Genomic DNA, 26427 nt, shown 5'->3' with positions numbered 1-26427 from the left:
CTCAGCTTGAAGAAACTCTTCGTATTTTCAGATAACTCACACTGCGTGCTCATTGCCGCCTGTTCTTTTCCTTCACCGTGAATTTCTGAAGACGTGATGCAGCATTTCCTTGAGAAGATCCAATATCTCCTGGTCAACATTGCATCATTTGCTCCATCGGTTCCCCAAGGCACCAGTAATTGAATATTTACAAAGAGTTCATTTCTTAAATTAATATAATTTTATACTAAATAGTTCCCCCTCAAAGGCAGCCACCGCCTTTTATTTTTTAAATATGAGGGGGGTGGAAAACTGGTATCGTTTAATGCGAACCCAAGACAAATCCTCTTTGGTCCAAAAGTTTTTGGAGAAAGTCGCTTGAGATTCTCAATGTTTTTTTTCTTATCAAGAATGGGAAATAATATCCAGCACAGGAAATAAGACCCTTAGAGCTGCCAAAGGCCATTAAAAGAATGGCCTTTCTTTCTCATTGGATGGCCTACTATACCCCAACGGCCCTAAACAGAATCTATCTCAAGGTCAAAAATAGGTGTTTTCGCGATCTCATCCCTTCGGAAGGGGGATGGAGGCACATATTTTTTGCTTGCCCTAAACTGGGAGTGTTTTGGGGAAAAAAATTGGGTACTTTAGTAGGGCGATCCAAAAAGCATACGCTCCAATAGCAGAAGCCGTCCAGTTTGGTATAACATGTCGGGAGGCTATACTGTCTAAAACTGAGGTTTTTTTTCTAGCTATTTCAATGTTGGTGGCTCACTCTTTAATCTTACAAAACTGGAGATCATTGGAAGTACCTTTGTTTGAGAAATGACTTAACAAAATGAAGCGTACTCAAAAATTCGAAGAAGCTTATGCTAAACGAATGGGGGCAAATAAAAAATTCCCTTTGACCTGGAAATATCTTGTTGAATGTCAAACTTGAGTGATGATAAAAGTAATCTTGTTTGGTTAACGATTCTAAATCGAGGTTTTTAAACTCTTGAATTTTGTTTAACAAGCTGTACAATGAGATATACCAACCAATGATTTTTGTCAAATTGTATTTAAGGGAAATTATTAAATATGTATTGTCTTTCCTGAAGCTCTGTTCGATTAAAAATCTTTAAAAAAATAAAATTTAAATAAATTAATAAATACTTTAATAACATTAAATTAGTTCCCACCCTATTCCCCAATAAACACACAACGCACTCCGCATAAAATGTTACACAATTCATTTAATTATCAATTAATGAATTGATAAACATTAATTACCCTTTAGTAATTAATTAACAATAAATTAATTATCAATACCCATAAATATTAATTAATAATAATTAATGACCAATTAATAATTAATTGACCATAAATTAATCATGAATACCCAAAAATAAAAATGAAGAATTATTTAATTACAATTAAATTACTGACCACCCTATTCCCCTATAAACCCACAACCTGCTACGGTACCAAAACGCATAATTTACTTTAAAAAAACTTCTAACTTCTACAAATGTTATACATACATTTAAAAAAAACAGTACAATACTTGTACATGTATAACACATACATATAAAATACGTACTAAAAAAATACATAACATTGATATTATAAACATTGATGTTTTTGCTACTGATATTACTAACTTCGATATTAACAAAAACAATATTTTTTATTTTCAGGTTGATATTCTGATAGTCGATATTCTTGATGTCGATATTCTGTCCCCACAATATTTAAAACTCGATATCAATGTAGGTCAATATTAAAAACTCAATATTATGTCTGTGCAACGGGTAAAGGGATGGATGGGCAATGGACTGGATGGACAATTGAATGGATGGACAATGGACTGGAAACTTTGGTGAAAGACTGTATGAGAGAAAAGTAAACCTTAATTGTTGTGGCTTTGGGTGAATTAGAATGAAAGAATGAATACATATTTGGATTGTTTGGATGAATAAGAAATCAGTCAAACAATCAAAACATTTGTAAAGCGCACCACTTAGGTACGCTGGTCCTGTGTTGTTGTGGAGTGCCTTCTGTGCATGGGTTAGGAGCTTGAAGCTTATCCTCTTGATGACGGGGAGCTTGTGCAGGTGTCGCAGGTGAGGTGTGATGTGGGACGGATGTCAAGGATCAGGCGTGCAGAGGTGTTCTGGATGCGTTGAAGCTGATTCAGGAGTTTGGCCGAGGCTCCTGTATAGAGGGCGTTTCCGTAGTCCAGCCTGCTGCTGGCAATGGCCTGGGTGACCGTTCTTCTTGTTTCGGTGGGGATCCACCGGTAGATCTTGCGGAGCATGCCTAGGGTGTTGAAGCAGGAGAAAGAGACGGCGTTGACCTGCTTGGTCATGGAGAGGGTGGAGTAGAGGATGACCCCTAGGTTCCGTGTGTGGTCCGTGGGTGTTGGAGCTGTTCCCAGTGCGGTCGGCCACCAGGAGTCATTCCAGAGTGAAGGAGTGGATCTGATGATGAGGACCTCCATCTTGTCTGAGTTCAGCTTCAGTCGGCTGTTCCTCATCCATTCGACGACAGCCTTCATTCCTTCGTGGAGGTTGGTTTTGGCGGTGTGGGGTTTCTTGGTGAGGGAGAGGATCAGCTGGGTGTCTTCGGCATAGGAGTTGATGTTGAGGTCGTGCAGCTGGGCGACGTGGGAGAGTGGTGCCATGTAGATGTTGAACAGCGTTGGGCTGAAGGATGAGCCCTAGGGAAGGGGGGAGGCAGACGCTCTGCTTTCTGCCGATGAGGAAGGAGGTGGTCCAGTCCAGGGCCTTCTCTTGGATCCCGGTGTTGTGGAGGCGTGTTCGTAGTGTGCAGTGATAGACCGTGTCGAAGGTGGCTGACAGGTCCAGGAGGATGAGGGCCGCTGTTTCGTCGTGGTCTAGCAGGGTCCTGATGTCATTGGTGGTGGCAATGAGGGCAGTTTCGGAGCTGGGGTTGCTGCGGAACCTGGACTGTGATGGGTCCAGGATGATGTTTTCCTCGAGGTAGCGGGTCAGTTGTTTGTTGACGGTTTTCTCAATGACCTTCGCCAGGAATGGGAGCAGGGAGATGGGCCGGAAGTTCTTGAGGTCCTTGGGGTCTGCCTTGTTTTTCTTGAGTAAGGCGTTGATCTCGGCATGCTTCCAGCTTTCCGGGAAGTTTGCTGTCTCGAAAGAGGTGTTGATGACTTTCCGAAGATGGGGTGCGATGGCGGTGCTGGCTTTGTTGAAGATGTGGTGTGGGCAGAGGTCTGATGGAGATCCGGAGTGGATGGTGTTCTTGACTTTGATCGTGTCGTCGTCGTTGATGTTGGTCCAGGAGAGCAGGCGGTTGGTGCGGATGGTGGTCATGGGGGCGGGGGTTTCAGTGGTTCTTGTGGGGGTAGTGTTGAAGCTGTCGTGGATATCTGTGATCTTGTGATGGAAGATGGTGGCCAGCGCGCTGCACAGGTCTTGCGAAGGTGGGATGTGGTTGGTGTTGGAGCTGGGGTTGGAGAGTACCTTCACTATGTTGAAGAGCTCTTTGCTGTTGTGTGCGTTGCTGTCTAGGCGGTCTTTGAAGGAGGCTCTTTTGGCGGCTCTGATGAGGTGATGGTGTCTGTGGGTGGCGTTCTTGTGGGCTGCGTTGCTGTCCGGTGTTCGTTCACGGAGTGAGTTCTTCTCCAGCTTTTGGCAGGTTTGCTTGGAGGCCTGGAGGTCTTCAGTGAACCAGCTGGCTTTCTCGTGTCTGTTGGAGGGTTTCTTAAGCAGGCGAGGGTGTTGGCGCAGTCGTTGATCCACTGTCTGCGGTTGCGGGTGTCGGTGTCCGCGTCGGTGGGCTCGGGGTGGGCCCAGGGCGAGGGTGGTGGTTAGCTGGTCTTCAGTGACATTGCTCCAGCAGCGACGAGGCATCTGTTGGGAGCGGTGGTGCGAGGTGGGTTTCCGGAAGGTGAAGTGGATGCAGCGATGGTCGGTCCAGTGGAGTTCAGTGGTGTGGTTGAAGGCAACGTAGGGGCTTGCGGAGAAGATGGGGTCAAGCGTGTGGTCAGCAGAGTGGGTGGGTGTTGTGACAGCGCTTCTCATGAGAAACATGTTGCTCAGCTACTTTGCCTACTTTTTTATGTAGGGTTATCAAAGCTATAGTTCAAAATGGGGGGTATTTTTAAGTTTTTTGTTCTACTCCCTTGACTCGCTGTATTTGTTAAGTGTGCTAGATGTGTCGCATATATAGGCTCCTTAGGGCTGCAAACCAATAAAACAAAGTCCTTCACCATGATCTGTGGCTGCCCCAACGGAAAGATGAGATAATTCCATATGCAGGGTACAAGATTGGAGACAGTGTGCACATTTACATACCTTGGGTTACCTTTTGACAAGGAATGCAATTGGAAACATTTGGGCCGGGTCAGATGCTCCCATTTCATACTAAACTTGGGTGCTATCCATAAGCTAGGAAATTAAGATCTTCCCCAATGGGTGTACTGCGTAACATATAAGGCTAGATGTGTCTCAGCAGCCACCTATGGTGCATGGATGTCGGGAATACATGAGCCGTCATTATTACAGGTTGCCGAAAAAAAATAATTATGCAAACTCTTACGCTTACCTAGGTCTGTAATGGCATCCATTTGTCACGATGAATTGGTTAGAGACCAAGTAAGCGATCTTGTTGTGTTAGCTCCACTAATGCTATGGACCTCAGTTTGGAATCGCTAAGAAACTGTACTAACCAAGGCTGTGATCAATGATTGTTTAAAGTTATACAAGGCAGGCAGCATTGACTGGTTAAAATATGTCAAATCACAATTGACAATGACGGGGAGGAGAGATCTTTATATCGAGGCACATGAAAGCCTTTGTGAAGAAAGAATGGATGGGCCATATGATGCGAAAAAGAGAGGGGAGGGAGCTTAGCAAACGATCAGTCAAAACATATTATATGTTAGTAACAACTAGGCTCATGGAACCCTACCTGCTCACTATTCCTAGTTCCTATCATTATTACCTAATTAGATTCCTATTTGGTAAATCACATCTACTGGTTGTTCATCCTTCAACAGCTGGATGTGAATAGGACCTGACAGTGTGTCCCTGCGTTCAGCCTCTGCTCAATCGCAGTTGTATTTTTTCTTTTTCTGTGGGCTACACAACAGGAACAGGAAGGCCCTGCTTGTCCCCTTGTTGAGGGCCCTAAAGATTAAACAATGCAGACCTGCACTGTTATATTTACAGTAACTACAAACAGTCTTGGTCTGCCACACAGTTTACAAGTATTTTGCATCATCTGTTAAATTACCGAAGGTAGTGGGAAAATAACTATTCTCTACCTTTATAGACTTGTTTCATCTGGACACTGAGCAGTACATCATTCGTCACCAATCTGCTGTGGAAGGAAACAAAGGAATAAGTATGAAACAGTACAGATACATGTATTGCAAACAGTCCTTCTGCCACATGACCCAAGTTATCAGATATCTAAATGTTCCGTTTTCTAGGCTGGGTGGTAAACCCACCCACCCAGTTCTCCAAATATGATTGTTAAAAGAAAAATAATGCTGTATTACAAAATTGATGGAGCATCTGCATTCTCCTCAGGGAAGTCCACTCGTGGGTGCCTGTCTGGACAGGTTCTGTGGGTGAGCAGGAGTGTTGAACTCAACTTTTTGTTAGTGCAGTAGACTAGAAGGAGACTTGCGGATTGTAAAAGAGAAACTGTATTTTAGAGTTAAAGAAAAGGACAGAAGGAATGTAAACTTCCTAAAGAGTGTATTAAGAAGACTCAGAGGCAGAACAAAAAAAAGCAAGAGGGGTACTCTGAGTTTCACATTTGCCACTAGTCCAACACACACACACACATACAGCAGCATTTCACAAATAAACGTACCTCCCTCCATTCCACATAGCTTAGTGCTAGGCATCAGACTCTTGGTTTACCTTTGATTTGAAGTTGATAACTTCCTGCTACTAGCTGTTGATGAGGTAGTCCCAAAGCTCCTGCCCTGCGTACTTACTTCCTCCTCCTAACTCCGTGTAACTCCATCCCTGACCAGTCATCATCATGGCCCGAGCAAGATAGACATGAAGTGCACTGCTGTTGATGAACGAGCAGAGAAACAGAATTGAAGTATTTTGCACAGGTTTTTGTTTGTTAACTAAAGTGGCTGTTCCGGTCTCTGAAGAACCAGAAAACAGGAGAGCACCCTGCAACTAAATCTGGCTAAGTGTGAAAGGGCTGATCACCTGCGTGGAAAAAAATATCGCCCATCACTCACTCCTCAAACATTGCAAATCAATAATCCTCTCAAGAAAACTCTCGATTTAAAGTTCAACACACCCTCCCTTGCTGTCAGCCACCACATCAATCATCACTCACTGTCACTAGATAATCAGACCACTCATTGGTGAAATGGTTACCTGTTCCAACCCAAACATGGTGGTAGGTACATTATATTCCCTTTGATGCAAGCAACAAATTGGAATTAGGCAGTCTTGTAAATCAAACAATTGTCTGAGGCAGCCATCTTAGATGATGGGAAAAACAGAAGGATAATATAAGTGGACCGTATACGTTAATTCATTTTCGCAAAGTAAGTTTGTAAAGGCCAATCACCTACAGGGAGAAAATAGGTCCCAAAAACTGCAAATCAAACATCTCACAGACAAGTTCCCACATTAAAGTTCGTCACCCTCCCTCACTGTCTGCAACCACCGAATCATCAACTGTCATCATTACTCACAGAATCACTTACTCACCATTGCAATAGTTGTAGTTTTACCTCTTCCAATGCAGGCATGGGTAGTTTAGGTAGTTGCCATTCATCTTTGATGCAGGCGACATATTGGAATTTGGTATAGCTGCTATTTACTCTGTTGGTGCCTGTAATCACTTTCGTCTGCTTCCGTCTACTGATTATCACAGCAAATGTATTTTCTACAAGAATAACTTTGGTTCAATAAATATATTGAAAACGTCCCACTGTGTATTCTCTGTATATTTCACTGAAAGCGAGAGAGCACGAGTAACTGAGCGAAAAGGTTCTGATCTGTTACCACGATCCCTGAGGGGTCAGGGTCGTCATGTTCAGTGGTTGCCAGAAACCATTCGCTCCCTCTTTGGGTTAGGGGGGCTTATGGTGGCACTACGAGCTAACAGGTCGCTAGGCCAACATATACTACAAGGGTGCATTGAATCAGTCTAAGCATCTCACCCAAAGTTTGCATTGTCCACAAATGGATTAGTGGAAATTACACAACACCACATGGTCCCAACAACAAGCAAGCAAGAAGCAGGCCTGGGCGTAGATCACACAGTTTTGCTACTCGGAACTATGCAAAGTGAAAAAAAACTCTGCAGAGTTCCGCAAGTGCCAGAGTGCAATGCGAACTGCTGTTCGGACTGATCTTCCCGCTGCTCGGGTAGAATTTCAACCAGAGCGGCGGGAAAACTCTACTGCACTACGTGAGGTGGAGTTTTCTGCACTCAGCAAGCTCCGCGGAGCGCAGAGTGCCGAAAACTCCTCAAACGGAGCAAACGGAACAGAGTTCATGCCAAGGCCTCGCAAGAAGGCATGGGGAATAAAGAAGATATGTTGGCCTATGGCTAAAGCACACTGGCTGTCTACACAAAATGGCCACCAACCAACCAGTATCGGTTTTGCAACAGGAAACAGCATGGATCTTGGGGTGGTGTGGAAGTCTGTACCAGAGTCAATACAAGCCTGGTAATGGGTTCCCAGGGGTCAGATGGCATTATGGTATTGTGATGATCATGTCTTTTGGGGTGTTGCTTGACATTACAGCTGTCAACAGACAATTATGTGAGCAACCCTAAAAAGGGGCTTTGGCTGTACACACATGTTGGGCGGCAGGAGTACATGACTTAGTGCCAGGGGAGTCTAAAAAACGAATCTGGGCAGTGTTCTGGAGGAAAGATCCAGAAAACACATCAAGGGGAGGAGCCCCGGGCAGTAACCTCCCGAGAGGCCTGTACAGCTCCTTGATGCACAAAGGCACATCAGAGGGAGTTGAATCCTTACAAAGGTTTGCGGCAAGGCCTCATTGACGGCCCGGATCTGATGCGGGGTCTACTGATGGCGTAAGAACGCGGAGAGCACTGGGACCAGCTGAGGTATCGGCTCTGTGGTCCGTGACCTCGAAGGAGTACAGCTTGAATCTTGGCACCCTCATGCCTTCTTTTGACAGCCAGAGCGGTGGAATCATCATCATCATCAAACAGCTCTTATAGAGCGCACAGCTACCCAGATCGGGCTTCGAGGCGCTAAGGATGTGTAAGGGGATGTGCTGCTTCAAATGAAGAGGTGCATTTTCAATTGCTTCTTCAAACTTAGTAAGTTTTTGTTTGCTCTCAGATGAATGGGCAGGGAGTTCCAAAGTTTGGGGATCAAGTCGACAAATGAGCGACCCCCACCTCGTGCTCTCTTGAATCTAGGGACGGCGAGATGGAAGAGGTTATTCGATCTCAGCTGTCCGCGGGCACTGTATGGGACTATGAGGTGCTGAAGGGGACGTGGGCCAGATGAATGCCTTATCCTGTGGGCAATGCACAATGCTTTGAACTCTATTTGTCTGTTGATAGGGGGTCAATGGAGACGAGCTGAAGCCGCCAGTGGTGATTGCATTCTGGACATGCCCAGCAGGGCCCAAGCCGCGGCATTCTAGGTGACTTGCACCTTCCTGGTGACATATGAGCGGCTTCCTAGATAGAGAGAGTTGGCATAGTCGGGCGGGATAGTACCAAACCTAGAATCACCATCCTCATGCTCCTGCACTCCATACAGAGCCACTTGAGCATCTTCCTGAAAGATCTTAGGAGGCCAAAGCAGGCACCTGCGACTGCCTTCACCTGGGAGTTCATAGTTACTTCTTTCTCCAGGCTAGCTCCAAGGCTCTTCACTTTGGGTCTTGGGAGGGGATGTTCCCCCAAGCACCGGGGCCAGAAGAATTGATCCCAAAGCAGGGGATTGTTTCCATCCACCATAATCTCTGTTTTCTCCCTGTTCAACTTGGGACAACTCCTTCCCATCCAGCTGGTCACCTGCTCCGGACAGGTGGGGAGTCTCTTAAAGGTTGAACCAGTTTCACGCGAAAGGGAGACGACAATCTGAGTGTCGTCAGCATAAGACACTATAGTAAAGCCAGAGGCAGAGATATTGTCTTTTTTATATTTTTATTGAGCAGAATCATATAAATATTGAATACTGGAGAAACAATAAATAGAAACAAATAGAGTTCAAGCCTGTTCAGCAAGAAATGTAACAGTTTAGGACACATTGCTGTCCAGCAGAGGCCCAACTTAGTAAACACCAATAATATATATTTGTACAACTGATCAGTACAGCAGCAAACAACAAGAAGTGCAAAGTGCAATTGCGCCTAAAATACCAACGCTATTAGAGGCGTCCTATACCTTGCTTCAACAATCATAATATCACAGCCGTCAGAATTAGTCACTGATATTATATCCAATATACATCAAGAAATCGCAATCAGTGAAAGTGCAAGGGTGCTGTCATAAATTGCAGACTTAGCTGCCGTCAGAACTATAAGAATGTAATAATAGAGCGCAATACAATACACGTTAAGACGACGACTACCCTATTATCAAGAATTTTCTACTGCATCCATAAACAGACACAAGGCAGTAAATCATTTAATGCCCCCAACCCTGCTCGCATATGCATCTTCAAACTTTTTCAGGCACATGCATTAATGTTGGCTTTTGCGATTTCTTAATTGCGATTTTTAAGGATTCGCAATTAAGGAATCGCAAAAGCCTATGCATGTAGAAATCGCTTACAAAATAGCGATTTCTAAACATTCCCTAATTGCGAGTCGCAAATTGTGAGTCTCAATTAAGGAATACCTCCCCATTCATGCCTATGGGCCTAGAGGCCCATAGGAATGAATGGGAAGACATTCTCAATTTGCGATTCTCAATTAGAGAATCGCAAATTGAGAATGCAATTTCAAGGGTGCCAGGGTGTCAAAAGGACACCCTGTTGCACTCCTGAAATCTGCATATGGGTACAAAGGAGCTTTGAAAAAAGCACTTTAGTGCATTTTTCAAAGTTCTTGCAAATGACCATGAAGTTCAACTTCATGGTAATTGGCGCCCCCTATTGGCAAAATCGCTAATTATTTTACTTTAATGCATTGCATATAAGGAATCTCAATTTGCGGTTCATTAAATGCAATCGCAATCTGAGAACTCGCAATTAATTGCGAATTCTCAAATTGCGAGGACCTTGACCCTTCATGCATCGCAAAAGCTAATTTTATGAACGCAAACGGCAGATTTTTGCGATTAGCACTGTTTGAGATCGCAAAAAGCTTTAATGCATGTGCCTGTTTGTTCGGTTCATTTTATGAAGCCTCTCTTGATTCGTTGATGCCCCTAAATGACTTCCAATTGGATATATTCTGCAACAGGCCCTTGGAGTGTAGCATGCCAACCAGCAGGATAAAAGGACATCCTCCTAAAAGTTACTGCTCTTAACGCCTTATGGCCTAGTAATGATATCAAGTGCCACTCTGTCTCAGAAAAAGTGAATTGAACCGACTGGCTAAATTTATCTGAAAAACTTTTCACCTGGTGACATGAAGATCTTGCCAAGTAATATATTTCCCCCTCATCAAGAAGTGTCCCAGTTCTGTAAAACCATTTGCACGCCAAAAACTTAAATGACAGCTTGATATTTTGAGACCTGGATATTTACATTCGTTAACTGCACATACTTAGTTAATAAGCGGCTTACTGCCTTTATAGAGTCACACGGGATTCTGGATCCCTGACAGTCCGGTTTCCGTGCTGCTCATGGTACAGAGACAGCAGTCATCGAGATTGTAGATAATATCAGGCTCGCGTTGGATAGAGGTGAATCAGCAATTCTCATCCTTCTGGACCTATCCGCAGCATTTGATTCCATCTCCCACAACATTTTGAAACATCGATTGTGGGAGATGGGTATCAGAGGAAAGGCCCTCAACTGGCTTGAAAACTCTCTCACTGACCGCTTTACCCCTGTTCAAGTTGACTCTCTGGTTTCTCGTAGTCGTCCAGTCACTGTGGGGGTACCCCAAGGATCCATCCTAAGCCCCTTGCTGTTCAATTTGTATCTAACTCCGTTGGCTAATATTATCAAATCATACTGTTGTGAAACCGTATCGTATGCTGACGACACCCAATTGCTTATCACATGCGGTACAGATTATTCTGGTGCCTGTTCTCGTTTTAAAAACTGCACGACTGATATAAGCAACTGGATGAGTAATAACAAACTCCAATTGAATGGCAGTCAAACTGATATCATCTTGTTCGGCAAGGCAGAGGAATTCTGGTCACAAGATCGGTGGCCTCTGGAATTGGGAACATGTCCCTCCCAAAAACTAGCAGTCCGTAACCTGGGAATAACAATAGATCGTGCCTTGTCCATGAAAAGTCATGTTAACCAGGTATCAGGCGTCTGTTATGGGATCATGCACAATCTCCGGAAGATCTCCAAGTGGCTCCCCACTGAAGCCAGGAAACCTCTGGTGCAGGGTTTGGTCATTAGCCATCATGATTACGGCAAGGCCCTGTTTGCAGCACTCAACGAGGACTTGCTCTCTAAGCTGCAGACCCTTCAGAACGCCGCCGCCAGACTGACCCGGAATCTTCCTCCCAGAGCAGCCTCCGCCCCCTGTCTGAAAAAACTCCACTGGCTTCCCGTTCGTCAGAGAAGCCATTTTAGGATTTTGAGTCTGGCACACAATATCCTTTACAATACCGGCCGTAAATGCCTCCTAAAGAAACTCAATTGGTATGTACCTAAAAGACCTTCAAGGTCCAGCAACAAATCATTTTTGATCCAGCCACGTGTCCGTACTTCCCGTAACAGCCATCGCTCCTTTTCCTATCTTGCCCCTTTGCTTTGGAATAAACTACCTCCCCATCTTCTATCCATTACTGAACACAAACTCTTCCGTAAATGCCTCAAAACATGGCTTTTTCCCAAATAACTTCCGCTGTCTCAGGAGCAGGCTCCCGACGTTGTCATCTGTTTTTTCTGCTGGAAGCGCCTTGAAACCTCACGGTGATAAGCTGCGCTCTATAAAAACATTTGACATGACATGACATACTCAAATCCTGCTGATATACTCCTTGATGAAGGAAATGCTTTGAGCCTTGCTCAAAATTCCTGGACGACCTTATACCTTGTTTTGTTTTGGAAGTTTGACCCTCTTAACCCCTTCCCTGCTGGGCACATTCCCCCGCTGTGCTCAGGGGAGGGGGGCGCGCACAGCGCCCCCGTGCTCATGACGAGCTGAGCTCGTCATGCAGCACAGTGCTCGTGTGCTCATGACGAGCTCAGCTCATCATGACCACACCCGTTTCTTTAGAACGCTCGCACAGCAGGGGAATTTGCCCAGCGTGCGAGCGTTCCAATGGTTACGACGAGCTGAGCTCGTCATGAGCATACGAGAACCGTGGCTCATGATGAGCTGAGCTCGTCATGAGCATACGAGAACCGTGGCTCATGATGAGCTGAGCTCGTCATGAGCATACGAGAACCGTGGCTCATGATGAGCTGAGCTCGTCATGAGCATGGGAGGGGTTAATAAATACAGGGAGTGATCCAGGTTCCTGACCATTTTTTCCAAAATAAACCAGTCTAATGACCCCTTTGCATCCAATGATCGTTCTAATACATCATTAAGGGAAGCGTCATAGTAGGTACACATCTGCGGTGCTGCCAACTCGCCCTGAGCTATATTGACTTGAAGTACTGAGAATTTTACCCTCGAGGCCTTCTTATATCATTCAAAATGTGGAAAAAGTGTGTTGAGTTTTTTAAAATAAGTGTTGTTCATTTCAACAGGGGTAAAATGCGCATTTTAATAAGTGCCATCTATGCTGCCTACTACAGTAAAGGGAGGACGTGTCCATTGACCTGATATTTTAGTTGGAAAAGCTCCGAATAGCTACTTGTGACTTGTATCCCCAAATACCAAATCGGATTAAGAGACCGAGCCTGCTGCTGAAGGGGAGAGGGGAGAGAGATTACTTACAGAGGTATTAAATACAAACAGTTCTGTTTTATTCTGAAAGATTTTTATATATTCCGATCATTTGGAACAGCTCGAACTCCGCCAGCGTCTTGTGTAGGTTCTGCTCTTCTGGCCTTAGGTATAGAATAATTCTATCCTCACATAATTTTATTTTTGACATCCCAGCTACTAGTGTCTGAACCCTCGTGTTGTCTTGAATCCCGACTGCTAAAGGTTAATTCGCAAAATTCGCTCATTTGCGAATGCAATTTCATCATTTGGGATGCATCATCATTTTTGTACTTTTCGCAATTTAAGGAATCGCAAAATTGCGATTACTTAAATTGCGATTGTAGTTAAGGAATCTCAAATTGAGATTCCTTAAATGCAATGCATCAAACTTGAAAAATTAGCGATGTCGCTAATAAGGGGAGCAAATTACCATGAAGTTGACCTTCATGGTAATTTGCGAAAACTTTGGAAAATGCATTAAAGTGCATTTTTCAAATTTCCATTTCACACACACACATGCCCTTGGGGCATGTGTGTGTGCAAAATGTACTTATAGGCAGATTTCAGGGTGCAACAGGGTGTCCTTTGAACACCCCTGCACCCTTGAAATTGCATTCTCAATTTGCGATTCTCTAATTGAGAATCGCAAATTGAGAATGTCTTCCCATTCATCCCTACGGGCCTCTAGGCCCATAGGAATGAATGGTGAGGTATTCCTTAATTGCAATTCGCAATTTGCGAGTCGTAATTAAGGAATTTTAAGAAATCGCTATTTTTTTAGCGATTTCTTCATGCATAGCCTTTTGCAATTCCTTATTCGCTAATAAGGAATCGCAAATGGCATTGTTGATGCATGTGGCCCATGGTTCGCCCATACTTTCACTAAAAACTTGTAATCTGTATTCAGCAAACCGGTTGGTCGGTATGTGTTCACATCGCTGGAAGAAACTAATGACTATCGATGCCTTAAAAGGCGACAGGACCTCACCCCCTTCCTTTATATGATTAAAAAGCTCAATCAACAAAAGGTATATTCAAATGTTTTAAAGAACTTTGTTGGAAGGCTATCATTGCCACCCACTTGGATGGCCCTCGCTTGGAGTCGAGGGCCAGTCGAGGACCATTTTCTCCAACCGTGTATTTGCCGGCAGCTGCAACCTAACAGAGTGAAAATATTGAGCGATACCATCGAGGCCGAATATTTACATTCATACAGATTTTTATAATGTTGTATAAAAAGTTTTGACACTTCATTCTTATTATTGTCCACTATTCCGGTTCATGACTTCAGCAACTTGTGGCCCTATGCATCAAACCACAAACCCGTCGCAAACGGGCAGATTCTCCCTTTGCGACCGGCATTTTTGCATTTGGGATGCATCATCCCAAATGCAAAAATCACAATTTAAGGAATCTCTAAATTGAGATTCCTTAAATTGCGATTGCAATTCCTTAAATTGCGATTGCATTTAAGGAATCCCAAATCGATATTCTTTAAATGCAATGCATTAAAGTAAAACAATCTGCGATTTCACTAATAGGGGGAGCAAATTACCATGAAGTTAAACTTCATGGTAATTTGCAAAAACTTTGGAAAATGCACTTTCATGTTGCGCACACACGCACCCTTAGGGCATGTGTGTGTGCACAACATATGTGCAGAGATCAATTTCAGGGGTGCAACAGGGTGTCATTTTGACACCCTTGCACCCTTGAAATTGAATGAGCAATTTGCGAGTACCTACTGGTAATCGTAAATTGCTCATGCCATCTCCACTTCATTCCTACGGGCCTGGAGGCCCATAGGAATGAATGGGACAGCACTCCTTAATTGCGATTAGCAATTTGCAGGTAGCAATTAAGGAATGTTTAGGAATCGCTATTTTTATAGTGATTCCTACATGCATAGGCTTTTGCGATTCCTTAATTGCGATTCCTTAATTGCGATTCCTTAATAATCGCAATTAAGGAATCGCAAAAGCCTACGTTGATGCAGATAGTGACTAATGAGACCTCCTGTTTAAACCATGTTGACTAGGCAAGACATTTGCCAACCATCTGGCTCTGCTCGAATACCCGCTGCTTAAACACCCTCGAGCTATTGACCTCCTCGAAACAGAAAAGTTCCCTCAGATTTTGCGAGCTGTATGCTCTTTTACCCCTCGTGGCCCCAGGAAGTGATTCCTCGATATCAGGGCAGGGTCAACAGCGGATTGGAGCTCAGCAATTCATTTCCCACAATTTGTTAGCCAGTATAGCCATATACATGACCATCTGCCCTCAGATGGTAGCTTTAAAGGCTCCCCAGATCTAGAACAGTGAAGCTGTACCCTTATAGAACTGAAAGAACTCGACAATATAGGATTTCATACTCAATACCCATTCCTGATTGGCGAGGAGGCCACGGTCCATCTGCCACCTGGACCTCTCCCTTCTTCTTATTTCCAGTTCAATGCACAGATAATGTCTGATAAGGGCCGGACATACACATTGAAAAGCGTAGGGCTCAGAGACGAGCCCTGCGGCACTCCACACTCAACCGATGTGTCTCCGATAGGAAGGGCCCTTCTCTGACTTGGAAGCTCCTGTTAGCTCGGAAGAAGGTTAGCCCTTTTACTGCCATACCAGTGGTTTGATTTATTTTAGCCTCTGGCAGGGAGTTGAGTGGGAGACTGTATCAAAAGCTGCTGTTGAGTCTAAAAGAATGAGCGTAGCTGACCCGCCCTGGTCCAGAGTTTTTTTTAGGTCCTCTGTAGCTAGCAAAAGAGCTGCCTCTGTACAACGCCCAGACAGAAACCAGTCTGCTTCTGGTGCAGTAGGTTGTTGCAGTCCAAAACCTCAGAGAGGACACAATGTGACTGCTTTTCCGGGACTTTACTTATCACTGGAAGCAAGGAGAGGGTCTGTAACTATCCGCCCCGTCAGGATCGAGAGAAGGTTTCTTTAACAGTAGAAGAATGATCGTGTGTTTCCATGCATCAGGAACACATCCACTCTCCATGGAGAGAGTGTAGAGAACCGTTAGAGCAGGTACAACTGGCTGTACCCCTTCAACAAGATGTTTAAAGGAGACGGGTCCAAAGGCAAACCCAACTGTACTCGCTGCCTTTAGAATGTATTTCCTGTTCTTCTCAAGAAATGTTGAAAGTCCCACTGCTGGCTTCCCACCAGACCCTTGTAGTGGGCTTGGATTCAAGTTCAAGTTCGGGCATTTATATAGCGCACTACTCACCCAGAGGGTCTCAAGGCGCTAGAGGGAGGGGTTCACTGTTTGTCGAAAAGCCAGGTTTTCAGTTCTTTTCTGAAGGAGATGTGGTTCTGAGTAAGGCGGAGGTGGGTGGGGAGTGAGTTCCAGGTCTTGGCAGCCAGGAAGGAGAAGGATCTGCCACCCATGGTGGTTTTTCGGATGCGCGGGACTGCGGCGAGGGCTTGATTGGATGATCTTAGTTGGCGGGTGGGATTGTAGAAGGACAGTCGGGTGTTGAGGCATTCGGGTCCTAGATTATAAAGGGCCTTGTGTGCGTGGGTAAGAAGGCGGAAAGTAATTCTTTTGTTGACGGGAAGCCAGTGGAGGTTTTTTAGGTGTCCGGTGATGTGCTCTTGGCGCGGGATGTCTAATATGAGTCTCGCTGACGCGTTTTGGATGCGCTGGAGCTTTTTCTGCAATTTTGTTGTGATTCCGGCGTAAAGTGTGTTGCCATAGTCCAGTCGACTCGTGACCAGTGCATGGGTGACAGTCTTTCTTGTGTCGAGGGGGATCCAGCGGAAGATCTTTTTGAGAATGCGAAGGACGTTGAAGCAGGAGGACGATACGGCGTTGACTTGTCTGGACATTGAGAGAGAGGAGTCTAGAATGAAGCCAAGGTTACGAGCATGGTCTGTGGGTGTGGGTGCTGATCCCAAAGCGGAAGGCCACCAAGAGTCGTCCCAGGCAGAGGGGGAGGATCCTAGGATGAGCACCTCCGTTTTGTCTGAGTTGAGTTTTAGGCGGCTCTGTTTCATCCATTCGGCAACTTCTTTCATGCCTTTGTGAAGATTCGTTTTGGCGGTGTTGGGGTCTTTGGTGAGGGAAAGGATTAGCTGGGTGTCATCGGCGTAGGAGATGATGTTGAGGTTGTGTTGACGTGCGATGGAGGCGAGAGGACTCATGTAGACGTTGAAGAGGGTGGGACTGAGTGAGGAACCTTGAGGTATGCCGCAGATGACTTCGGTGGGCTCTGAGTAGAATGGGGGGAGTCGGACTCTTTGGGTTCTCCCAGCTAGGAACGAGATGATCCAGTCCAAGGCTTTTCCTTGTATGCCGATGTTGTTGAGGCGTTGTATGAGGGTGCTGTGACAGACAGTGTCGAAGGCGGCGGAGAGGTCGAGTAGAATGAGGGCCCCTGTTTCTCCGTTGTCCAGGAGTGCTCGGATGTCGTCGGTCGCCGCAATGAGGGCGGTTTCGGTGCTGTGTTTGGCTCGAAAGCCGTTCTGTGAGGGATCCAGGGAGTTGTTGGATTCAAGGAAGGCTGCGAGTTGGCTGTTGACGGCTTTCTCGATGACTTTGGCCGGGAAAGGGAGGAGGGATATGGGTCGGTAGTTTTTCAGTTCTGAGGGGTCTGCTGTGGGTTTTTTCAGAAGGGCGCTGAGTTCGGCGTGTTTCCAGATTTCTGGAAAGGTGGCAGAGTTGAAAGAGCAGTTGATGACATCGCGGAGTTGGGGAGCGATGATGGAGTCAGCTTTGTTGAAGATGTGGTGGGGGCAGGGGTCAGAAGGCGAGCCTGAGTGGATTGAGTTCATGAGGCGAATGGTGTCTTCAGTGGTGATTGGATTCCAGGAGCTGAGGTAGTTAGTTAGAGGGGTGGGATCTGAAGGAGGTGGGGCGGGTTGGTCACTAGGAGTATTCTTGAAGCTGTTGTGGATGTCGGCAATTTTGTTGTAGAAGAAGGAGGATAGCGCATCGCAGAGGTCTTGGGAGTTAGTGATGTCGTTGGATGCTGCGGAAGGGTTGGTGAATTCTTTGACGATATTGAAGAGTTCCTTGCTGTTATGAGAATTGTTGTCGAGACGGTCCTTGAGTGCTGATTTCTTGGCGGATCGAATCAGTTGGTGGTGTTTGCGGGTGGCTGTCTTAAGGGAGGCCATGTTGTCTGAGGTTTGTTCTTTTCTCCAATTCTTCTCCAGGATGCGGCAAGTCTGCTTGGATTTTTTAAGGTCATCATTGAACCAGGGAGCCTTTTTGCTGGATGATTTCAGCTGGTGTTTTTTCAGGGGTGCTAGTTCGTCCGCACTGAGGGTAATCCATTGCCTGAGGTTGGTGGCCGCTTGGTCTGGGTCCGTTGCTAGGGTGGGAGGGTTTTGGTTGAGTGATGTGAGGAGTTGGTCGGTGGTGATTTTGTTCCATTTTCTCCGGGGAATGGGTTGTAGATAGTTGTGGGTCAGTATGGTTTTGTAGCTGAAGTCAACACAGCTGTGATCCATCCAGTGGAGAGCTGTAGTGTGATCGAAGGAGATGTGCTTGCTGGAGGTGAAGATAGGGTCGAGTGTGTGTCCGGCTGTGTGAGTGGGGGTGTCAACAAGTTGTTTGAGTCCGAGATTGGCCATGTTGTCCAGCAGGGTGGTGGAGTTGTTGTCGAGTATGTTTTCAAGGTGGTAGTTGAGGTCTCCTAGAAGAATGTAGTTCTCGGAGGCGAGGGCGTGCTGGCTGACGAAGTCTGTGATGTCGTCGCTGAATTGAGATCGGGTGCCTGGGGGCCTGTAAATGAGGGTGCCTCTAAGGGTTGTCCTGGGGTCGGTGTGGATCTGAAAGTGGAGATGTTCGGCGGTTGCAAGATTGTCGTCAGAGCTGGTTGTGATTTTGATGGTGCTTCTATGGACGATGGCGATGCCTCCTCCAGTTTGATTGGTGCGGTCTTTTCGAATGATCTTGTAAGTATCCGGTATGGCTATGGCGATGTCAGGGGCAGAAGATGCGTTCATCCATGTTTCAGTAAGGAAGGCGATGTCAGGTGACGCAGTGTCGATTAGGTCCCAGAGTTCTGTTGCATGTCTGTGGACCGAGCGGGTGTTCAGTAGGATGCACTTCAGGTGGTTGGGTTCGGAGCTGTGTGTGGAGGAAGTGTGTTTGGTGAGGGTCCTGAAGCAGTTGAACTTGCAGGAGAGGCAGGCGAATGGGCCGTGGGTACGTCCTGGGGTAGCCTCGCAGCATAGTGGGGAGCGTCTGGGGTTGAGGGCGAGGAGAATAGCGGCATCGTATGCGATTTTGGAGGGTTGGGAGCGGCGAGGACCAGGGGGTCTGGCGCTGGGCGCGGTCCAGGCGCGGACGGGCGTAGACGGGCTTACCTTTGGCGCACCTTCGGCGCGGCCGTAGCGCGTGGACGCTGCGCGTTCAGACATCTGTCTCAAATGGAGAGTGGAGGGGGCGGAGCGTGGGAGGGGCAGCAGGGAGGCGGTAGCGTGGGGGGAGGGAAGGGCTGGGGGCACAACAAAATGGCAGAAACAAACAAGGTAAACACGACGATACCGGGGTCAGCAACAACAGTCAGAAGTTCTAGCAATGCAAAGCGCAGGTCAGCGCAGGCGATATAAATTCAGAATTAGCAAAGCAGCAACGTGGAGCACAGCGCTACGATACCAGGGGGCACAGGCACTGGATCACAGCTTCAGCAGCGAGGAGATGCCAGGGGCCAGAAGGGAGCGACCACCTCTGTCGAAGACAGGCTGGTCACAGAGGAGCGCCGGACCGATATTTAGTTATCCAGTGGGTGGGAGGGGCAGCAGGGAGGCGGTAGCGTGGGGGGAGGGACGGGCTGGGGGCACAACAAAATGGCAGAAACAAACAAGGTAAACACGACGATACCGGGGTCAGCAACAACAGTCAGAAGTTCTAGCAATGCAAAGCGCAGGTCAGCGCAGGCGATATAAATTCAGAATTAGCAAAGCAGCAACGTGGAGCACAGCGCTACGATACCAGGGGGCACAGGCACTGGATCACAGCTTCAGCAGCGAGGAGATGCCAGGGGCCAGAAGGGAGCGACCACCTCTGTCGAAGACAGGCTGCGGGGGAATGTAGTTCTAGACAAAGAATCATAGATAAGCCTGAGCTTTCCCTAAAAATCGATTGGCCAGCTGCTCACACCGTTCCTTCGAGAAGGGGGGACAACACCCAGCAACGCTAGGTTTTACAAAGGAATTGACGCTGGTCTGTATTTCTCGAGTCCCACCTGCTTCTCTTGCTTGGGCTTCGCCTCCGACTTACCCAAAGATTCTGAGTAGGACGTGTACTGGTTGCGTGGATAGCCTCATGACCTGACCCATGACTTGAATGGGAAGCCGCACCTGTTGGAAGACTCCACCTGCCTCTCATGCTCGACAATGCTCAACTTCGCCTCCAGCCTTGAGTCCCCTTTGGATGCATTACTGAACAGTGGCCACAGGACTTGGGTCATGACTGGAGCCCAAGCACCTCAGGCACAACCCTTGGTGGTTTACGATCGACATCTGTTTACAGCAGTCTCCGCACGGCTTAAAGCTTGGCACTTTTGGAGGAAACATGGTTCCCTATGTGAAAGAAGCCTAACACATTTCGTAGACTTCTTAAGACTTGGCTATTCACCCAAGCTTATAACTGGATTCTGTTGACAACTAAATACGTGAGGTTCCAGCAAAACCTTAAGTTCAGCGCCAAGAAGCCAATTGGTGTACGAGCGCTTCACAAGAATTTTTAACATAACATAACACATGTCTAATGCAGAAAATACAGTTAAGAGGATTGTTATGTATATTTATCCATCTCTGAAATAACAAGTGATCCCAATATAATTATAGGCAATGCAGGCATAAGTGGATGCGATTAAGGGAGGAAATACTTGGTTAGGGAAACGCTATTATAGCATATTGAGCAGAAATAACAAGACTAATGTTGTATATGGCAGTATAATTTGCAAAAGGTATCTCATTTTTTAGTTCATTATTTAGAAAGGCTAACCGAGGGGTCTATTAGGATGGTGGTCAGATGACCGCCGCCGGCGCCCTGATCGCAACCCAGAAAACCGCCAGTCCCATTAGCATGGTGGTGACGACCACAGCGGTGAGCTTTTCTGCCCACCACTTTTCCACCGGTAGCAGTCCGCATGTTTGCCTGGCAGGCGGAGCTGGACCGCTAAAATGGGGCCGGCGCAGGGCCAGGCTCTAGCGGCATGATTATGATGCCGGAGGTAGCCAGCCTTTCCACTGCGGTTGAACCGCCACGGAAAGGCATGCAGAGAATATCTCCAGGGGCCAATTGTGGGCCCCCAATGTTTTGGGGGGGCGGGTGCACTGGGCGTACCCATGGTACCCCCCACCATGTCCCTGTACCAGTTGGTAGGCACTGTTCAGGGTCTGCCCCTCAGTGCAGGGATATGCAGGACATGATTTGTAGGACATCGCGGCAGTGCTGCTGACAGCAGCAACCGATGCAACGTTAAATGCCGCGATCCGACCGCAGCGGTTGGATTTCGACTGTGGAGCATACTGATTGGACCGGCGGTTATGCTGCGGTCCTAGTGGGCGCTGTTTTATTATTATTATTATTATTTGGAGTTTTATATAGCGCACGGTTACCCTCGGGCATCCCAGCGCTTGTCCAAGGCTCCGGAGGCTAGTAATAGAAAGAAAACATTAAGCGGGGAACAGGTGGGTCTTGAGTAGTTTCCGGAACCGCATAGTACAGGTCTCAGAACGTAGATTCAAAGGAAGCGCATTCCACAAATTGGCCGCGTTCACTGAGAATCTTCTGCCACCCGTCCGGGCTCTTTTCACTCTGACAGTTTGCAACAGATATTTATGATCCGAGCGCAAGGCTCTTCTGGTAGCCTTATAGGGGAGCACCATACTCCCCAAAATGGGAGGTCCCTTCCCCTGAAGGATTTTGTGAGCCGTACAGAGGGATTTAAATTTTACCCTCTCCCGCACCGGAAGCCAGTGCAGTGCTCTTAATGCTGGTTTAGCTGACTGCCTCCTAGGGATGTTCATCAGCAGCCTTGCTGCTGCGTTTTGCACCTGCTGGAGTTTATTGAGCGTTGCTTCCGGAGCGCCCAAAAAAATCGCATTACTATAATCCAGCCTCGATACAATTAGTCCCTGGATGAGTAATTTCCTGGAAACCGGTGGAAGAAGAGGCAGGACCTTACGGGCTGACCGGAGAAGGCCGAAACAGACTCCAGCGTTTTTTTTGGCATGGGTCTTAAAAGATAAGTCCTATTCCAGCCACACCCCCAGGCTCTTAATCTCCTTTTTGGGGCTTGGGGGATCGCCGAGACAACTAGGCCAGCTGCTTGGCGGCAAGGAGAGCACCGAATGGCCCAACAGCATCATCTCTGTTTTGGAGCCATTCAGTTTTAATGCTGACTTGCACATCCATGTGTGCACCTTGGACAAGCATGAGTGAAGTAGGTCAGGTTGATTCACCAGCTGGGAAAGAGCCACCACCAGCTGGGTGTCGTCAGCATAACTGATAGTTTTAATACCGGATGGTGCCACCACACCCTCCAGCGGGGCCATATAGACATTAAACAATGTAGGGCTCAAGGAGGAGCCCTGAGGCACACCACACTGGAGGGGGATCGATGCTGACTGTTCACTACCTTCCCAGACTTGATAAGTCTGGTCGCTCAGGAAAGACGCAAGCCACTTCAGGCCCATCCCAGTAAGGCCTACATCTGACAGCCGCTGGAGCAGCACCTGATGGTTCACGGTGTCAAAAGCAGCGCTGAGGTCCAGGAGGATCACTGCCACCGATCCTCCTGAATCCAAAATGCTCCTGGCTTCTTCCACGACTGCCAGAAGGGCGGTGTTAGTGCCCTGGCCTGGCCTGAATCCCGTTTGGGAGTCCCGCAACAAGCCATTAGACTCCAGGAAATATGACAGTCGACGGTTCACCAGTCTCTCCGCGATCTTACCGAGCCCGGGAAGCAAGGAAATCGGCCTAAAATTTGATAGGTCAGATGGATCCAGACCAGGCTTTTTCAGGAGGGCCTTTACTACTGCTTTTTTTCCAACTGGGTGGCACCACCCCCTGCATAAAAGATGAATTGATGAGATCAGTTACTGGGGCGGCGATGGTAGTTGCTACCTGTTTCAAAAATCTCATCGGAACAGGATCCCTAGGCGAGCCACTCTTCATGACCCCTAGCACCTTAAGAACTTCGTCGGTGGTCACTGGTCCAAAGGCTTCAGGCTCAATTTCCACAGCACCCAGCTGGTTATCTATATCTAATTCCTGGGCCTGTCGAGGTAGGGAGCTTAAGATATTTTCTACTTTCATGTGGAAATAGTTGGCCAGTTCCTTACATTTCTCTCGGGGACTATCCTGGCTAACCAGAGGTTCGGGGATTTTCAGGAGATCTCTGAAAACTTTAAAGGACTCTCTAGAGGAGTTAGCAGAATTGCCAATTCTCTCCTCAAAGAACTTCGCTTTGGCGTCTCGAAGAGCGGCTTTATATCCTCTAATTGCCGCGCGATACTCTTTCCGGCTGACCTCCCCCCAATCCTTTCTCCAAATCCGCTCCAACCTCTTGCAGCCTTTCCTAAGAGTTCTCAATTCCTGGGTGTACCAAGGAGCTGAGCCCACTCTCTTCTCCCTCTTCAGCATTCTCTTTTTAGGGAGAATGGCGTCCAGGGAGCTGGTCAGCCAATTTTCCAGGTTCACATCTGCGATTATTGGATCCAACACTGGGCAGGGGCACGTAGCTTCAAGGTTAGCAGTCCAGCTCTCTACTGGCAGCCTAGACCAGGCCCTTTCGACAGTATAAATCCTAGGGGTGGCTGCGTCCATTAATTTACACTGCCAAGTGAGAGGAACCAGAAAATGGTCTGACCAAGGCAAAGCCAAGGAGGGCAGGGCTTTAAGGCGGTCAATATTAGAAAAGACTGGGTCGAGTAAATGGCCCTTACTGTGCGTGGCCCCTGAGTTAATTAGCCTAATCTCAAAAGCTTTTAGATCACACTGCAGGTCAACAGCCGATGCGTCTGCTGGATCGTCAAAATGGAGATTAAAATCTCCAAGTGCCACAAAATTGGCTGTAGACGACGCCAAAAGCGTAACAGTTTCCATGAGCGAGCTGACAAAATTGCCCACACACCCCGGTGGGCGATACACCAGAAGACCTGATACCGAGGTCGTGGAAGATATCCGTAATGAAAAATGACAGCTCTCACAGTCACGAACCCCCCCATCCTGGGCTCTACAGGCAAACGTGTCTCTATATAGAATGGCAATACCACCTCCCCGCCCCACAGGCCTATCCAAATGGTATATTAGATAGCCAGGGGGGAGTGCTCGCACCATATCTGGCCCTGAACAGGACGTGGTCCAGGTTTCTGTTAAAAACAGAATATCCAACTCGTGATCTTGCACGAGAGAATTCATTTCTATGGAATGACTAGGAAGGGACCTACAATTCAGCAAAGCCATTAGCAAGGCATTTTTTCCCTTTACTCTCTGGCCCATCCTGCATATCCTGCAACTTATAAAAGGATTCTCTCCTTTGTGGATGTAATTGCAGGTCGCATCTTTAGGGGGTCGTAGTAGTATAAGGTCATTTCTAGAGTACCTGATTCCGACCTCAGGAAAATTTGCCGGTGGGTCTAGCCCCGAGCCCGTCAGGGCCCGGACGGGCACAGACGGGCTGAACTCTGGCGTAACGACGGCGGACCCGCTGCGCGTGCCAGCTGCGCGTTTGCATGCCCGCCTTTTGTAGAAGGTCTAGCGTCCTTGTGACGACTAGACCATGCGAGGAGTGGCGTCCCGCTTACCCCCAATATGGCCGCCGGAATCAGGAAGGCAAGGAGAAGGACCCGCAAGAGCGGTGGGTTTCAAATTATTATAGTGCAAGTAAGTGGGTTAAAAACAGGGGATAAGCAAAACTAAAATTAAATTAATGGACAAAACGGGCGTTTTAAAACTGATGCCGATATACAACTCGCAATTCGCACTAAGGAGCGCAGCGCGCTTTAAACTACTACAGTGCGCTTGCACTACTGCCAATGCCCCCGAATTATGAACTACCATGAAGGTCGGAGTGATTTTCCAACCACCATCCGATTCCTAATAGACCCATAAATACTTAAAGGAGCATAGGAACAAGGAGGAAACAGAAAGTGTGGTAATCCTGGGCATGTACTGGCCTTATGTTAAATATTGGTTGGCTCAAGAAAGTGGATCTGGATGGAATAAGGTCAAACACAGATGAATGTGTTAGCGGAAATAATGAGGCTGAACGTAAAATGCGGATAAAGGTGATGCAATGAGTGTGTCATATTGGAGTGGTAGGATGAAGGATTAACATACATCAACAAATGCCTGACTTTCCACCAACCAACCAGACACCTTTAATCAGCTTTGTTCTCCCTTGCAGGCACCCCACAAATCCGTCGAGCCAACAGCGAAGGGCGCTCCTTCGCGCACCTGGCAGCCAAGGCATGGAACGACCTTCCCCTGCACCTAAGGACCACACCATCGCTCCAGCAATTCAGGAAACAACTCGAGACCTGGATATTCGAATGATCACTGCACCATGCAGCAGCAAACTTCTCCAGCACCTCAAGACCCTCACGGGTGATTTGTTGTGTTTTATAAATGCCTGATTGATTGATTGATTGATTGATTGATTGATTATCTACTGCAACCAAGGAAATCACTTTACACATTTTCAGTGACACTATTCTCTATTTAAATCCACACACACTTTCTCTTCTTAATTTTCAATGTTTATCCTTGTGTTCCTTCACGCTCTGGTGTATGGTTCTTAAGTACAAGTTCTTGACTTTTTTATTATCTTGAACCTTTTGTTCTCAATTTTAATGATTTGTATACCTACATAATATTAATCGCAGCCCTTGACGAACTCCTGCAGATAAAGAATGCACTTGATTGTATTATTCTTCTTGCTACAAATTGACTCATGAAGGCAACAAAATAAAAGAACTGATAATATACTACACACATCAATGGGCAATCTAATTAAAAGCACGTTTGGCTTTGTTTGAAATACTCATGTGTTCCCGTTGTTTTGTTCTATACTATACACGATTGAATTTCCAGTCACTCTTGTTACATCTGCGGGTAGTCAGATCTTCCAAAGGTTTGAGCACTATTTTGTTACTTTAAGCGAATGTATTTCATCAAATATTCATACACATTAACTTCTCTTGCATACGGTTGTATGATGTAACAACACGTGTTATTACAACGCGTGCTGTTATATCGCAGTCGTTACAACGACTGCATTTTACCACACTATGCCTTTACAATGCAAGTCTTTACATCGACTTGCGCTAGGTGGCGTGCTAACATTAAAAAAGTGTAATGTACTATTCCAACTCCAGTCCACTTATCAGTAGGGAAGGTGTTGGGATAGTAAACTACACCATTTTTAATGTTAGCACACCATCTAGCGCAAGTCAATGTAAA

This window comes from Lissotriton helveticus, chromosome 9 (assembly GCF_964261635.1).
Source record: "Lissotriton helveticus chromosome 9, aLisHel1.1, whole genome shotgun sequence".
NCBI lineage: Eukaryota > Metazoa > Chordata > Amphibia > Caudata > Salamandridae > Lissotriton > Lissotriton helveticus.
This window is presented reverse-complemented; position numbering follows the sequence as displayed.